This window comes from Lathamus discolor, chromosome 1 (assembly GCF_037157495.1).
Source record: "Lathamus discolor isolate bLatDis1 chromosome 1, bLatDis1.hap1, whole genome shotgun sequence".
Taxonomy (NCBI): Eukaryota; Metazoa; Chordata; class Aves; order Psittaciformes; family Psittacidae; genus Lathamus; species Lathamus discolor.
In genome coordinates, this window is record NC_088884.1 from 147,385,100 (window position 1) to 147,398,267 (window position 13,168).

At 35.8% G+C, this 13,168-nt stretch overlaps 1 protein-coding gene across 1 annotated transcript in view; it reads left to right on the forward strand.

Moving 5' to 3' along the window:
- The window catches only part of KCNIP4 (potassium voltage-gated channel interacting protein 4), a 437,792-nt gene that overhangs the window by 36,082 nt on the left and 388,542 nt on the right, over nucleotides 1–13,168 (forward strand). The gene's annotated exons all lie outside the window — the stretch shown is intronic.

Sequence of the window (13,168 nt, forward strand, 5' to 3'; positions counted from 1 at the left end):
TAAAGTTGTTTCTCTAATGAAAAATTCTGGTTCAATATTTCAAGATTATTTTGAGGAAGAAAAGGCTCTCAGTTGTTCCAGTTATGTGAATTCTAGAATGTGTTGGCGACTGTAGAAAGTCTATGCTGTACACTTCAGTTACACTGTACTCCAGAAGGAATTCTAGCTAGGCAGAAATATGAAAGCACAGTTTTATGAAATGTATAAGTGCATTTATGTAGGTGTATATTTATATAAATGTTCAAGACTGTGTTTTTTTACTTCAGTTTCAAAATAATTATCCTTATGTGTATCTGTGATAGCAATTAAGAAATTGATGGGAAGCTCCAAACTCCTATGGCACTCTTTCATATACACTTTTAGTCTTGCATAAGGATCATTAGGCTGATAGAAAATCAATAGGTAGAACATGGCCATTAAAGAGTTTTTCTTCAGTTGCTGATAGTCTGTGTACTAATTACTGAGGAAATCTGTCTCTTTTAATGGTAAATCTCTAGTTGTTAATTGTTTGGTAACCTACTTTGTGTGGTTTCTGTTCATTTTCTCTCTGAAACTGCAGCCACAAGACACCGCAACTATCAGCTTTGCTAACTAACTGCCCTATTAGTCTCTCTAATTAGGCCAACAATTCAGAAGGAAAAAAACCATTGTCATTAGGTGTAGCTGTTCCAGTAGAAGGCTAAAGATACAGCTCTTGCAGCACTTGTGATTTCCTTGTTCTGTGACAAAACAGAAGGTTTTTGTTCCCATTGCTGTCAGGCGCATTCACAATAAAGACTAGATCTCTGTAAAGTAAGCATTTTAAATTGTGTGGGTGATCCAAGTGACTGGTGGAGGTGGTATTCAGCCTACTAAATGCTTATTCAGCTTGAACCTAAGTTACAAGTATTGACCAGCCTGGCCTCTGAATAGTTATAAAGAGCTTGAACCCTTTTCTTAATAATTATTAAGATAGTTGTGCATGCAATTATTTTTGATTGCTGTGCACGTTGTCTAGTTTCATAAAGACTAAACACTGCGGGATGACCCTAGGAAGAGAGAAAGCTGCTATGTAAGAATGCTATATGCCTCTGATGAGAAAATTTTAACTTGCTGTCTCTTTGCAGTAGTTCTGGTAAATTTATTTGCATGAGGCAGTAAAATCCATGTCAACTATTATTTTAACTTACTAAATAGTACTGTGATTAAGTAACATAAAAATACAGTCACTCCAAATTTGCACAAACAGATTTTTGTCCTCCTGTTACCTTTTTAAATAATAAATTTCTTTCTTGCTTGCCAGCATTGTTTCTGTTTCCTTAGCTCCTCCCAGCTGACTATGATGCGAATTTCCACTTGCTATCGTGTTTAGTCTCACTTCAGGACCATTAAGGAAGAAATCATGCATGTAAAAAAGCAAAGATGGATTCAAAGGATAATTTGTCAATGTATGATAATCACCTGAGCCAGATCATGCAAAAGCTGAATACTACATCCTTCCATTATCTACAGTAAGAGCTGGAAGTGCTCAGCATATCACAGAATCAAGACTCAGTATTTGTGTGACTGCAATATAGTGCAGTTGATTATATTCTGAATTTATATTCTCTCAAGCTCTATTCAATCTTTGAGGCTGTTAATATCTAGAAAAGCATAAATTATTTTAGAACAGTTTCATAGGAGTAAAATTTTATGACGACATACGAATGTCTGTTTAAAATTCAGAAATACTACTTTTATCTACTTCATGACTTTGTTCACTGTGCATGTGAATAGAATAAATACACAGCTTTAACATCTGTCTGAAAATGTCTTTATTGTTTTTAACTCCTATTCTGTTGTCCTCAAGGTTTTTAGTGTTATTTTGCTGAACATAAGGCTAGCATGAAGCTTAATGAGACAGTAATTTTATTTAGAGCAAAATAATGTCGCAACCTAAAAATGCAAGTTTGTATCCAATCTGTATTGTTTTCTCCAAAATTTGGAAGGTTATTTAAGAGTTCAGCTGATACTTCATTAGGAATCCAAGTAACAAAGGTATTCATAGTAATTCATATGTAGTGTCTCCAAGAAATCTGTATATCCCTAAGTGAGACTTCTGTCTCTTTGAGGAAATGTATGAGTTATGTTCTACTGAAATATGAAATCATAAAACTTCTTGTCTACTGGTTCATAATCAATTTTATTTGAAACTGGAATATGAGACCTGTTTTGCATCCTTTCCCAAGCCTACTGTACAGTAGCATTCCTCTTTCTATTCCAGTTGCCTCTCCAGTGACCTTATTATGGTCAAATCAATTTTTAGAAGCTTCTGATTTCACCTATTCAGTTATTTGCTCAGTTGCACCCCCTTTTCCTTCCCCCCCCCTTTTTTTTTTTGTTGCTGGTTTATGTTTTTTAACCATTTAAAGGACTTTATCAACATGACATTATAGCATCTGAAGTGGTTCTGATTTTGTTCCTATTCTTCAGTGGCTAAGACAGCAATGATTGCTTTGTAGCAGTTAAGAACTCATTTTGTAGGTTATTTATTGTAGTGTTTTCTTGTTCTAAGCTGCTTATGTGTGAAAATGCATTGGATGAATGATACCATACCTAGAAATAATCATTTCAGATACTAGTAATAAATTGTTTATAAAAGGCAAAAAAAGGCATCTTGGAAATGCTTTGTCATTATTCAATTAGCTTCATTTGTTGGTGCTGCCCCATCTGCAGGATGCTCTCTGATGAGCAGTTTTCTGCCCTTTACTAGTGGTATGCTGCTGCTAAATGTTATTCAGTGCTGTCAAACGGTGTCTGAAAGATGTAACATCCTGTAGGATAGGAAAGGAATCTTCAGTTGGGCTGAATAGGTAGCTTATTTCTCTTTAATTTGTCTGTGAAAGCTTTCCAAGGTAAGTTTCATATGTAGTTTTTTACTTAGATGATCATAAATAAGTCACTGTCCCTATGAGACTTACTGGATATGTTCTTAATTCTGTGTCATTATAAAAGTGAATAAAATGGATATGTGGGAACTGAACACCTCTCCTCTGTCTCTGTACCCTATAAAGAGAGTGATCCATAAGTATGGAGAAAAAAAAATATTTACATATCCTAGCCAAATTTATTCTTCTTGTGTTTTGGAAACTCCATGCCACAAAATAAGGAAGGAAACTTTGTTTCATGGTTCTTTAATTATAATGTATGTGTAAACGATAAACATCCACAAAGAAAAGAAATTCCAGGTGGCTTCTAGGGGTATTCTGACAAATATTGGGCAAAGTAGGAACCTAATCAAAAAGAAAGCATAGCACTTTAGAAAGTAGTGGCCATCATCTGAAATGGGCTCCAATAGTTATGATTTAACTGAGAATAGCTGCCTGGTATCACATAAGCCTTATATGAGTCATGAGCTTGTGATTCTCTGGAGTTTTTAACTGACATGATTTAGATCACTCATAAAAACAGTGATTTAACCATCAATAGGAAATTAACAACTTTATATATGGAAACCCAAGCTTTATTTTTGAGTGTAACTCATTACAGATGAAATCTAATAACATGAAATAATAAACCCCTGCTTTCTTACACAGTCCCCATCTCTGTGCAGTTACTGCTGCAGTAAATGTTTGCCTTTCCTGACCTGAGGCATGTGGTCAGGATGACTGCGGGTTCCCAGTTGCTTTTGCAGTAGCGTGTAGGGGCTCAAACCAGAGGCATTCCAGGGGTTTTGCAGATAATTTCTCCACGTTTGTCATCTTGTTAATGCTCCCACTAATACATAGTTCTGTTTATTTTCTTTCTTATTTGTTTAACTGTTTCTTCTCAGTTGGAAGATCTGTCCATCCCCAGATCCTGAGGTTGCTCAAGCTTAGTACCTTGTAGGTACCAGTCCCATATAGGTGCTCCCTGAACAATGTGCATTAATTTCAGAAACTGGCTGCTCATTTAAACGTTCTGAAGGGTTCAGCCTTGCACTGATCACACACAGTTAATGTACCCCCAGAGTGCTTTTTTGGCTTCCTTTCCATTTTGCCTAAGTTATTCAATGATTCAATGTATGTAGGAGAAGGATGGATTCTGTACATCCTGGATTGAAATCCTTTCCACATATGATACTTCTCACATGTTACTTACAACATGACCTTTTTTTTTCTCCAGCTTTGCATGTAATGAATGTTTTACAGTCCTTGGTTATGCACATGTGGTGTTTACTACCAATCCATTTCCTTTTCTCAGAGTACATAATTTGCAGAAGAGATAGAGGTTAATCAAGTGCATTGCCTCTGAATAGTGATGTTCATTCCTTTTGTAAATTAAGTATTAGGGACATGTGAGGTACAGTATCAATTGCTTGGAAAAATTCATTGGTGCCTTGAACTTTACTATTCTACAGGCTAAGTTTATTTTAAACTCACTACAACATCCTAGCATGATGATTAGAGCCACAAAGAACATCTGATTCATGTAATCTTCTGTTATAGAAGAAAATTGCGATGAGCTGATTAAGGCTTGAAGTAAGGAACCAGATACAGTGTAATCTGAACTCTTTGACATCTTCTCAACCATTTTTAGAAAAAATACTGCCTTCCAGAGTTAAATCTCAAGTGAAGTATTCACATCATGGCAAATAAGACACAGTTTTCAGCTGTGCATAAGCAAATCCTAAAGATTTCCAGCAAGGGTTCTACCTTTCCATATCCTCTTGAGATGTGTCATGAATTTGTGCTGTCATATCATCTCTGGCAAAGCTCCTCTGTATTTTTCTCCGTCCTGAAGACCTTACTCAAATGCTAATGCAGGGGATCCAGCAGCCTCTCCTATTGCATGTGAACAGTTGTTTCATGTTTACATTGTGGCATCATTTTCACAGTTGCTTGTCTCAGCTCCTGTGTCTGTTTCCCCATTCACATTTCCTTTGGATTAATGAATCTCTGAGATGAGGCGCTCCCAACTGGCAGAATATGTGTGACAGAATATGTCATGAGAGCTAACATTTGAGCTGGAGGATCAAGGATTTTGTAGCTGACCTTTCATGGACAGGCAGTTTCTCTGAAGGTTTATATCAAAAAGATGAACTTAAACTACGTCAATGACACTTGCAAGTTTTAGCTGTTTGGAGATACACTACATGATGCTATATTCCAGTGCTGCTGGGCATAGTACTGGTTTTCTCTCTGAGCTGGAGAGAAGCGATATAGATGTGTTCCATCGGAGAAGATGGGTTATTTTGTGGATGCCCTGCACAGACTGATCATAACTGAACCTCCAGTTTCAGAGGGATGAACTCTGGTTTCTAGAGTACGAGTTTCATTTTCAAGATGGGATATAGAAATAGTTGAGAGCATTATCTTTTAAATACAGTTTTTATTTCTATGCAATAGCTAGCATTCGTGCTTCACTCTTGCCAGTCAAAATTCTGCTCCAGTAGTCTTCTGGAAGTCCAGACTGAATCTTTTGCAGTGAAAATGTATTTCTTAGCACAGTAAAACGCCAATGTAAAATTACTATTTATTCTGAAAATGGCGCCTTTAAAAACGTAAGATAAGAAAGCTGTGAAATATGCTGAAACTGGAAAAAGTTTATTTGCTGAAGTTTCGGAAGTTTCAGACACTGTTACCAGATTGAAATTCAGCTCACTTTGGTAGAGGATTGTGATGGGAATACAGCCATGACTGGAATGCTGTGTCATGCTGTGGGACTCAAAAGGACCTGACACCAGCAAGTGCTGCTCCAACACTGCAAATGCAAGCCTTGTTCAGTTCTAAGTAGTGGTGGGCCTGAAATCTAACCCTATATATGCATCTGAATGCAACTGCTCCCCTTTCCTTTAGCTGCCTAAAAATTGGTTAAGTCCCATGATCTGCTGTTACGAACAGAATTCACTGCTGGTTGATAGGCTGTTTCCAGAGGTGGAATTAGTATGCTTGGAAATCTCCATCTTTGTGCTGCTAGATCTGAGGTGTCTCTACTTGTTATAGGTAGGTATGGGGTTTTGTGTGTAACATTTTCACAAAGCAAAGGAGTTAAGCCATAGTTCAGATGTATGCAGAAAATGTCACATACATAAAACTTGCAAATTTGTGTAATTGGCATTAAGATTAATTCAGTTAGAAGGAAAGCTGGCTGATAAAAACCCTTGGATTGCTAGGATCTTAAAAAAAATAAACTTCAGGAAAGGGAAACTTTTATTGATTGTTTTGCATAACTAATAGAAACTCCTGACACAAATGTATGCAGTGAGGTCATGTCTTTACATCATGCTTTCTTTCCTTAGGAAGCTGTAAGTTTACAGTTGAAAAGTCAGCTTCGTTTCCCAAACTCCAGTGTGTACTGTGACCAATGCTAGTTTTTGTTTGTTTTTTTTTTTTTTTTTTCTTTTACTGTTTTCTGCCTCTTGCCTTTAGAACTTGTGTTTAATGTTAGATTCAAATTATGGGTGAGAGCACAGTAAGAGGGAAAAGGAGGGAAGTGAAATGGGCCACTTAGGTGTCCTGCTCCTGGCTGGGCACATTTATTGTTTGTAATTAGAGTAGCTCCCCTGGTACAGTCTATGGCTGGTTGTCAAAGGGCTGCCGCAGCTTGCAGCTCTCTTCTGTCCTCAGCAGCAATCTCCTTGGCATCTCAGGCTGGAGCTCACTGAAGAGCGAACATGAATGCTGTTTAAGACTCTTGCGTGACCTTGGAGTAGCATAAAAGTCCTGGAGCACTGGGTAGGTGCCTTTTCTTGGGTTTTTGGCCCCAGAGTAGGGCTTTTGTTAGGTCCTGGTAGGTGTTGGTTGTTGCTATTGGCCCCTGCCTCCTTCAAGGTGGCAGTATATCAAGGAAAATAATGTTATATCAAAATTTATTGGTCTGCTTGTGTGAATCAGAAGGTACTGTAGAGAAATGGTCCCCGAGTGTACAACTGGCTCTAAGTGGCTCAGCTGCTTTTCTGCATTTGAGTGACAGTGGCATTAAGGCAGCACTGAATCCCAACTATTCATCTTTTCTGGGTAGAGCAGCTGTCTTTCAATAACAGCTAGGGGAATGCAGCTCTCCTCTATGACACTGATGTAAGCTAAGATAGGAAGGATAATAAGTTCGTGCATAGAGGATTACGTTACTTCCTTTACCTAAGCAACTGACTAAGGTAAGAGGTAAATACTTATTTGACATCTAAAGATATTATGTAATTTATATCATGTAAGTAAAATAAAAGTTTTAAAGTAGAAGATAAAATTTGATTTTTCCCCAGTTTGTTTTTTTACAAATACATTAATGTTTCAGATAAATCATTCAAATACACAAGAATATAAATACAATAATTCAATATAAGTTAATAATATAAATGCATGAGATAAGAATAATGTCTTTTCCCTTTATCCCCAGTCTATATCCTCCCTTCTCTCTCCATCTCCTTTACCCCCGGTCTATGGATTTAAGTTGTGTATGTATCCTTCAGGAAAACTAAAGGTTAAGTTTTTGTTTAGGATGGAAATGTTAGCCCCTGAGAAGAAAACACATGAAGAGAATGAAGATTTGCAGCAGTATCATCAGAAGCCTGCAAACTGCAAGAAATTGCTTAGGAATTGCTGCTTGATAAAGCGATTTTTTGCCTGGAAAAGTTTAAGCTCTAAAGGTACCTTTCCTATTGAAATGTTTAGTGTAGGAGAAATTGTTGTCTTTCCAAAAATTCTGAATTTTTGATACAGTGGTGTTACTGAATTTAGCATCAGTCAAGTTACATGTACAAAAAGTCTCTGCTGTCTTGGGTCTATTGTTCAAAGAGTTTAAAAATGGTACAGCTTTGATTGAAAGTGCTTTATCATAATGTGATATAAATAATTGTACTGCATGAGCACTCATTTTGCAGCACATCAAAATACATGGTTGGCAGAAAAAAAAAATCCTTCAGTCAGAACATTAATAAGTACATGTAAAATCCCAGCAATTAAATGTATCAATTTATTGGTGCCCAAACAAAAAATCTGTTTTGATGAGTATCACCTCCTTTGATCACTGTCAGAGTATATTTACATGGAAATTACATGATATATCCCTTTGTCTTTGAGGAAATAGGGAAAGGTAACATCCTGTCACTTTTGTACATAATGATGCTATGTACTGTATTTATTAATAAACACTGAAAGAAATGCTTCTTTTTAAATTGAAAGTTGGCTGTGAAATATCTCACCCATTGAAAGTCTAACTCTCTTATGAATAATAAATTAAACAGCAACCATCCTGAAGTGATGGCTGATCTGCTTCACAATGTTTTCCTCAGGAGCATACACACAGTAAAGGGTTTTATTCAGATTCCTCTTTTTACCTCTTAATGTTGCATATTTGTAATTTGCAACACTATGTAAAAAAAAAAAGGCAAAAAACACTGCCCCGAACAACCCTTCTGTGTTTTGGCAGAATTTTTCATCCCTTGCTTACAGTTTCTGACAATAACAAAAACCCTGGGTCCTCAGTATATTGAATTTGTGTCAAACAGAATAAAAAAATGCATGACATTGTTTTGTCATGAAGAGCTAAGTCACCAGATCCTGAGTGATATGTTATTTTAGTTATACATTTACTTTAAAGGATATGCTCTAGGAGCTTAGTTTCAGCCTTTAGAAACAATGATCTGTCTAAATGCAGCCTACATCTGATTTTAAACTGGCTTTATCTCTGTGTTATCCAAGTAAACAAGTGTTTATATGCATTTTAATCTTACATAATCATTTAGCTATTTTTGGCCACTCATTTTTAAAGCTCTAGGGTAATATTTCCAACAAATGTCTGCTTTAATCTCCATTAATATTATGGTTTGCTAAATACATGTTTGATTTCTGATTGCTGTATCAGTTTGTACCTTTAATTCTCTGCACTTTCATTTATGTTCTGTGTTTTTAGTAGAGCTAATGAAGCACAAATGAATTTGCTGTAACCTTTTCAAAACATTAATCCTTTCATTCACAGGAATATTAGATTTTATTTTTTTTTCCATTGGGTTATTTATCAGCAATCTCAGTAGGCATAAGAAGTCAGCTCTCTAGAAACTGTGAATCTGAAGCACCTTGCACTGAAATTAAAAGGTCTTATTCTTCAGTATGTTTAAACTGGCTAATAATTTGCATCTCTGGAAAGGGTGTTAAACCAGTCAATAGTAATGATAAAATTAAGGATTTATATTTTCTTGGTAAAGCTAATTAGTAGATATAGTGAATTACTGTAAAATCAGGCTCAGCTAAGTTACTCTGGGCTACTCCAACAGAGGCAAAATCAAAATCTGACACAGCTCAACGTGAAGATATTAATTTTGCTTTATCTAGTACTGAATGATAGAAAGCGTATTCCCTAAGGATACCTTTACAAGAACCTTTGAATATTTATCAGGATCGAGAAGACTGACATCCTGAGGTGCTTTTTTCAGCGCTGTTCTGTAACCCAAGGTGACCGCACTGGCTCAAAAGGTTTTCTTGGACTTCAGTACTAGAACCTACTGACATCTGTAACACAAGTTGTATACAGTATATCCCGCTATGTTCCTGAGCCACATATAGGTAATATTTCACGCATGTAAACAAGTGGGACATTTCTGAAAACCCCTAGGCCTGGCTACGGAGATGCTCATCCGTCCTCTGGCATAAGTTAAGTCAGCAAGAAGTCTGCTGTAATTTAACCTTCCTATCCTTCCACGGTGCCATGGTAGCTACAGAGCACCAGGATACTGAGATACTCAATCAATACTTACTGTTTTCTGCCAGTGGAATGAAGGTGGGTTTGCGAATGGTATCATGGTGGCTTATTCCCACCAAAGTATTCTTTTACAGAAATCAACTTCCCTATTGGTTGTCTTAAGCTACCTTACACTAGTTAAATGGGATAAAAATAGTTATTAGTCAGTTGATGCTTGCATTTTATTGCTTAAAAACAGCTGATTTTTTTTTCTAAAACATGAAACTGTAAATACTGAATTATTTGGTAATCCACTGCTATTGTAAGTTTGTGGCTAGAAATATCATGAATTAATGCATATTTGATCTTTCTTTTGAAACAGAGATTATTCTTCACAAATTGTTCTTCATAGTTTATTTGTATGATGTTGAAACTGACTTTGTCAACATGTTCTTTTATCTTCATAGAATTAATTATATTTTCAGAGACAATTTCCATTTATGAATTTGGAGCAGGCAAATAAATATGTGATTTACTGTTCAGATGATTTAACTCTAATTTCAGAATGAATAGTCTTCATTCTTATGATAAAATCTTAGAATATCCTGGCACTGGAGATATCTTTCTGGTCTTCCCATTTTAACATCTGTCCTAGGAATAAGAACATTGTAACACCAGTACTGGAAAGATAATTACACTTAACCCTTTTATATGCAGTATTTAAACAGCATAAATTTAATGCAGGAGTTATTGCTCCAAAGGAAGATCAAGAGAATTAAAAAAGTGTTTTTTATTTAATTGAAAATTAAACAGAATGACATAGTTGTCAATGGGAAACAATTCAACACAAAAGACACTTTATAGTCAATGCTTAATGTTCAGTAATTTGACTAAATCCCTAACAAAGTAGTTTCACAAAGCAGGTATCTTGTGACTAAGGAAAGAGGACAGACTATGACTGCCCTGAAGTATCTCCTCACTAAATTGGCAACCTACTCAGTTAACCTAAGGCATTTGTGAGTTTTTCCTGATCATTCCATGCCATGAATATGCATTCTGCTGCAGATTTTATAAAATGCAAATGGGAGACACCAAGAAGACCGCAAGTTTTCTACCACAAAGATAAATGTGGGGGAATTGTATGGATGACTCTGCATTGCATACTAACTTATGTAAAAAATGTTATAGATTAACACCTGTTTATTTATAAACTTTTTAATATTGTTTCTAATATTTTTTCTCAAACCACTTATTCCAACAAACTTATTGTTGGAATAGTTCCAAGATGTCAATTAATGTGTGCATTTTTCCCTGTCAAATACATTTGTTATATATTTCCCTGTCAAAAGTACATTTGACAAAATATTTTATTTAATGAAAAAATAACTCATGTTGTTTGAGAACTAGTTAAATGTTCTGCTGTCCTTAGGGTACTTCATAGAATCTCATACCTTGGATAACTCAAAAAATTCCTACTGGAAATTGTCAGTACTGTTTTGGTTTTTTTTTGAAATATGGACTTCTTGTGAGCAGGGTCTTAGTTCAACCCGTTTGCCTTTTCCTATGCAAGTATGTTGAGCATTGCATAAAAATTCAGTCACATCTCAGACCATGAAAAGAAATCTTGCTCCCATTTGTTCAAAATTAACAAGAATTTTATTAATATTGAACAGGGGTCATTTGGACTGAAACATTCTTACTATCAGCATTAATTCTTGTGTGCCTGTTCGTACCCCTTTTCTATTGAGCTGTGAAGTGATGTGGCAATGACAACCTGAAAGGTAGACAGTGATGAGAGCAGGATTACGTACAAGGTTTGTAACCTGCTATCAAAGTTGCCAACTGCCTTGATTAGAAGCTATCATGACTTGTAATTAGGAGAGAAGAGTTGTTTCCTAACAGTATTACTGAAGCAAAAGCATGTTCTGTTTTGTTTCCTTGTGCATGGAATGATAGCTACTGAAATCTGCCTCGTCCTAGTCACCCTTTCCTACAAGAATATGAAATAAATGTCATAGATAAAAATGACAGAAAAGAACAATAAATAAAAGATACCCAGTGTCAGGAATAGCAAATCCTCCTGAGTTCATTCCACTGTCCCAGTAGCTGCTCTTCAGTATCAGTTCTCTCTTAAAGGACTGCTGATACACTGTTCAGACTTTGCCCAGTAATTGAATTTTTATGGCCTGTCAGATGTGTCAGTTTTGACTTCATGTCAAACTACTCCTTGGATTTTTCTCCCCCCCCCCCCCCCCCCAGTTATCTCACAGATGCTTTGGGCTATGTCTGTTTTCTTTTGAATTTATTAATTTACATCATGAGAGGACTTCACAGGACTTTATATGGGCACTAGGAAAAATATGTCCTATGTGCCTATGGAACTGAAGTTCACATGACTTTTATTTTGAGTCTGAAAGACTCTGAGAGAAGAAAAAGGAGTGAGAGAGAGATGGAGGAAGGGAAGGAGAAGTGAGAGAGACCAAGGACCATGTCCCTTGTCAGACCCCCTTCTCCTTTCCTCTCTAGGTGGTAAATGTGTAAATAATTAGAGCATATCCTATGCTCTAATCTTTGCTGAATACTCAGTAAACAGGTTTTACATGTAACCTATTATTACGTATATCAACCACTGAAGAGAATAACATATCTGAGATTTTATGCACTGAAGACAAACACAGAAACCCATTTAAAAATGAAACCTTTCATTATTTTAGGCAACACAGACATCTTTCTTTTGTAAAAACTACAAGAAGAGAAATTAACTTGGGATTTCAAAATGAGCAATGCTTAGCCCGTTTTGTATATTTGAAATATTCATGAAAACATTTTACAATTTGATATTTGGTATACATGCTAATCTTAAGTAAGCAAGCTATGAACTCAGGAAAAGTTACAGGATTAAAACCTGATTCACTTTGTGGTTTCAATAACTTTTTTTTCAGAGAAAATGAACATTGCTCAGTATTGCTTTACATATTTCTTTAATTAAAATTAACTGAATTAGCAGTGTTTTCTTATTCAGCTCTAATAAATCAAAGTTCTGTGGTACCTTACACCTTCTGGCTCACTATGCAAATATTTCATTTAATGTTACAAAAATTTTGCCTTCTGAACAAATATTGCATACATTGTATATATATAAGTCACTGACCTGAGGAGAAAAGGTGGGTATATTCCATTTATTTGTAAAAGTATTGCAAGTGGTGAGCTTTTTTTTTTATTTTTATTTTTTTCCCTGAAACCAATATAGGACTCTATTCTTAGCTGAATAATTCTCCATATTGGAATAGAGATGGAGTTGTACATACTTACTAGGCATGAAAAGATTGTTTAAAGGTTCTCAAATAACATGGTGAAAGAAAAGGAAAAAAGGTAAGGGGAAGTAATTCAATTTTAATATTTACCCGTTATAATCTCAGACAAAGGAGTTTGTCTCTCTGGCAAAAAGGGGAACCTTGTAGTTTGTTCCCTTCTTGCCAATTGCTGACTCTGAAAGACAAATCATGGCAATAAAATTATAGGCTCTCCCTGGTGAATGTAATTTTCTTTTAAATTT